This window comes from Hyaena hyaena, unplaced genomic scaffold, assembly GCF_003009895.1.
Source record: "Hyaena hyaena isolate Hyena2069 unplaced genomic scaffold, ASM300989v1 scaffold_1321, whole genome shotgun sequence".
NCBI lineage: Eukaryota > Metazoa > Chordata > Mammalia > Carnivora > Hyaenidae > Hyaena > Hyaena hyaena.
In genome coordinates, this window is record NW_024081949.1 from 68,881 (window position 1) to 74,242 (window position 5,362).

Here is a 5,362-nt window from a genome sequence, read left to right on the forward strand (position 1 = left end):
CCTCGAACTTACCCATCCTGAGATCAAGAGTTAGTTGCATGCTCTCCCAACTGAACCAGGTAGGTGCCCGCAGAGCTGATATTCAAAAAGCAACAGTCTGCATTTCTAGGGTCTAAGCTGAAATGTCTCAGGTAAGCCTTTCACACAAATATTTAGTGGTGCAGAGGTAAGGCCAGGCTCTAGCCACTCTTCCTTTAAAGAGTATGAATATAGCGATTATTCTACACAAACATACTTGAGACTGGACTCTCAGATTTCTGTTTAATAAATGATGTTATAATGATTTTTTTTCCTCTGAAAAGATATTCATGACTTTCTTTTAAAAAAAAAAACTTCTTACAGTGCCTTCAATAGGGTTTGTTAAATGTGACAAATCAGAGGAGTATTTTTATCTTATTTGGGGCTAGAAGGCAAGGGAGATCTCAAGAACACAGAGGCAGAGCAGGGAGAAAGCCCAGGGCGGGTCACTCTAAGGAATAACAAAGCCATAGCACACAGTAACCAGTTGGGTTTTCCTTTTCTGCTTTGTAATTCTGTTACAGTATCTTAAATATTTACTGAAGTGACTGCTTCTCTGGCTTTCTCCTGTGGGAATTTCCTTAACAAATCACTTGCACCTAAATTCTTGCCTCAGGGACTGCTTCTGGGAGGATTGATAGAAGACATGCCTCTGCTCAGCGGGATTAAGTAAAAGAAGGGAAGTTAGACCCCATTACCTAGAGAATTTAAGCACCTTGGATTTAGTTACATAAAGATGCCTAACATGCAGTTAACACTGGCTAATCTCTTTCATGCCTGCCCTTGACCTCCAAGTTCAGGTGTGGAATCTTAAATTAATCAATTCCCTGTTCTCTCTCACTAAAATCATTATAGCTTTTGGACTAACTTAACTTGTTTTAAGGAAATAAAGGAGACTATAGCTGCAAAAACATTTTTTAACTGCTACCTTTTTAAAAATAAGAAAACTTACAAATCACACTATTTAAATTATATTTAAATAGATAATAGATAACTTAATATTTCAGAAATAGGAATTGGTATAATGTTTCTCAAAATGTAAAAACTTGGGGTGCCTAATGGCTCATTCAGTTAAGCTTCTGACTCTTGATTTTGGTCTCACGATTTGTGAAATTGAGCCCCAAGTCAGGCTCTGTGCTGACATCATGGACCCTGCTTGGGGTTCTCTCTCTCCCTTTCTCTGGCCCTGCCCTGCTCTTTTTCTCTCTCTCAAAATAAATACTTTTAAAAAAATGTAAAAACTTTAAAACCTCCTTTTAATGGTATTTTTATATATTAGTTACATTTTTTATTATAATGGCCCTCCTCTGTATGGTGATTATTGAAACATCTAAACATGAAATTCTTGTTATTTAGAGGAAAGCAAATGATGTTTGCCAACTAAATAGACACAGCAGTTTATATAACATTCTATACTAAAATTTATTTTATTTATTTATTTTGAGAGAGAACACATGAGCAGGGAAGGAGCAGGGAGAGAAGGAGAGAGAGAATCCCAAACAGACTTCACACTGTCAGTGCAAAACCCAGTGACGAGCCTGATCTCATGAATGGTGCGATCATGACCTAAACTGAAATCAAGAGTCTGATGCTTAACTGACTGAGCCACCCAGGTGCCCCTATATCATTCATATATACATTTTCTTTTCTTACCTTCTTACCTCCTGACAAAAATTGGCTAGCTCTTGTATTAATCATGTTTGAAGAGTGCTCGCTTTGGCAGCACATATACTAATCATGTTTGAAGATCTGTAGTTAGTAACTATATATGTAATCCATATTTTTTTAATTTTTAAAAAATGTTTTATTTTTGAGAGAACAGAGAAATAGAACATGAGCGGGGGAGGAGCAGAGAGAGAGGGAGACACAGAATCTGATGCAGGCTCCAGGCTCTGAGCACTCAGCACATAGGCAATGCAGGGCTTGAACTCACTGACCATGAGAACATGACCTGAGCCGAAGTAGGACACCCAACTGACTGAGCCACCCAGGCGTCCCTAAACTTTACTTTTTTAAAAACAAATGTGTTTATAGTCACTGCTTTGCCAAGTTGAACTTTAAAAGTAGTATCCTTAATATATTCTCTCTCTTTCTTCATGTACAAGAGCAAAAATATACAAAATACAGATTCTTTTAGTGATATAATATTACCCTCTTCAACACTTTGGTTTGCTATTACTCAATATAAATCAAATTCTTGACAAAAATGAAGCCTTCATTTCAACCTGATTACCATCTATCATTTTGTGTGAACTGGTATATACTACAAATATATTAATGTTATCAGATTATGATAAAATTTAGTTCTCTATTGTAAGTGTCCATCATCCCAGAAAAAATAGACATTACTAACAGCTTTCAAGTTAAAATAGAAATTACTAGTGAAATTTAGTATGCCTATAATTGTTATAATGATGTTTATCCAACCTAAAAGTATATCTTACGTTTTGAAAATGGTTTTAAAGGCACATAAGGATGTGTTGGTGTTTCCCTATTTCTCAAGGATGGAGTATGAAGCAAAGGCTTCTGTATCACTACATGTGGTAGCAAATATTTAATACCATTACCTGTGATATTAACCACCTAATACTACTACCCGTGGTATAAAATCTTGTTATCTCTGGCTGTGATATTAAATGATACTGGCCAATGGTGCTACCACAAAAACGTATTTGTTGGCTTTAGCAGCAGCTCCTGCTGTTCCTAGAAATAACATTTCCTGGACTGCCAAAATAGCACATGGCCCAGTGATGGATGGGATGGACTTGACAATTAAGCCATCTGCTTGCTGGCTTCTCTGATTTTGCTGCTTTTTCCTCTGCTGCACAGCTCAAGCATGACTGCCATTTAGAAGAAAGACTGAACAAGGAAACTAATCTCCACCATATTTCCTGGATGACTTTAACTAATAATTTCCCAGATTGAAAGGGAAATTTACACAGGGTATTTGCACATGCTAGGTCACTGATGCTTGGAAGATGTTAAATACCTCTAACCCAAGTGATACACAAAGACAAACACAGGGCTAGAATTTCGAATAAAGATTCTTCTTGTAGAACAGAAACTACTGGGTCACTTAGATCCAATTCTACTGACAAAATGTCTGTCTGCCTCATGGAACAATTTCAAACCAACTATGACTAAAAGAAATGAGAGATAGCTCTTTTTATTTTCTCCTTCAATTTATTCTGTACTGAACTACACCAAATTAAAAAAAAAAAAGAACTAGAAACTATATTTACTTTGTTATATTGACTTTCTGAGAGTTAGCAATAAAATGCCTAAAGATTGAATTTAATATAACTCATCATTTTCTCTGATGAGGTGGAATTACTTAGTTGATTGATTATCTTTTTTCTCTTTTTAAAACAGTTTTCTAACCCATTGGTCTGTTCTCTGTTTCCAAGGCAAAAGTTGGCAGCCATGATGCATTCTAGAGTATTACCTATCAATCCAACAGAATCAGTAATCTTAAGCTATGGTTCTGTATTGATTTGGAGATTAGGGTAGAGTTACCAGTTTCTCTTAGATTTTTTTCTCTTGGCAAAAGAAAATTTCATGCTTTAGCTTTGGTTATTGGTTTGAAAATTCAAAAATATTTCAAAAATGTTCATTTACTCTAAAGGGAATAACACAGGTAATTATATTGCACAGAAAAAATATTCCTATGCCTCAGAAATATAGATTTTAAAATCAAGGGAAAAATTAATATTAAAGGTATCTTTTTATAGATTAAATGCAAAAATACTTATTATTGTATGATTTGGAAAAATGGAGATGTCAGCTTTTTATACATTTCAAACACAAACAGGAAGAACTTACTTTGTTTTACAGTTACTCTAAGATTGAGAGATACAAAAATAGATGTTTCCCCACCCAAAGAACCTAGACAGAGTCAAGCAATGAAAATGAAATTGGCATACATTCAAAATGCAAGGTGAAAAAGACAACATGTATAAATACCAATCTGGAATTAGCATAACATGTAGTCTAATTTATTAACTTTCTTCTATAATTCAAAAGGCACATCTATGAAATTCTTTTCTTTTCTGTCCCAAATATTCAGTATGTCTCATTATTCACATAAAGAAAGAAACTTTATTTTGTTATACCTCTAAGATAAAGTTTGAGCCCTGAAACTGAAAGGTGTGAGAGGAGAAATCCCACATATAGTTACAGATAGATTATTCTCAGATTATACATCATTTATTTTCAGAGAGTTTTTATTATATTAGTATGGAAGATCCTGTATAAGATGGAGGTAATATATAATAATGAAGAACACACATTTGTGTATCACTTGTAAGAACATTTTCCCCCCAAAATTTTAACTACTATTTTCCAAGTGTTGAATATCAAAAGATGTACAACAACAATTCACACTTATTGACAAATTCATGGACAAATTAAAAAAACAAACCGTGGAGCCAGGGAAGTCACACACAACAGAGGGCTTGCTGCACAGTCTGTTTTTATAAAGTTTAAAATCAGGTACGCTTCCATGATATTAAATGTTTTGACGGAGATCACCCGTGGAGACAGGCAGCAACTGGTAAGAACACAGACAAAGTTTTCCATCCTCCTGGTAATATTCTATTTTCTGATATGTTGATAACGGTGCTTTCACTTGGCAAAGATTCACTGAACTTTACACCTATGGTTTGTGCCATTTTAAGATAAAAGGAAGAGGGAAAGAAACAAGCAAAAACCAAGTGTTTATTTATTTTTTTTGGTAAAATAGTATTGTAGATCTTTAAAAGGAAAACATACTAAATTTAGAGTATTAATGATTTAACATATGAATGGCCACACCTCATTACCTAGAGTCCTTAAGTCCTAATGCTAAGTTTTATAGTCATAAAAGTCCACAAATCAATAAATATAGAGTCATATATTTTGAGAAAAGAAAACATACTGTTTTCCATAAATGTGCTCAATGAAGTTTTTTCAAAGACAATTATAAATTTGTTAATTAATGAAACTCTAAATTATAAAAAAAATCAAAGTTGGTTTTTAATTGTGGAGTGCTATACAAAGATAATTGGACACCTCTGCAAAGTTCATAAATTCTTTAAATTCTTTCAGGCTTCTACAGAAGCTAGTAACTGCTTAAGACACTACTGATAGTTCACTGGGGCTGAGAACTTCTTAGTTTAGAATGAAATAATCCTAATCACAAATACTGTTCACTGGAAACAAACATGAGGATATTTATAAATACCTGAATAATTGAAAGTTTAAATTCACATACAGATGTTAGATGTCATTTTGACTAACAGTGTCATGTGAGGTAATTATTTATTAGTAATATAGAAAAATAAGCTATAATCTAATCTCCAAAGAA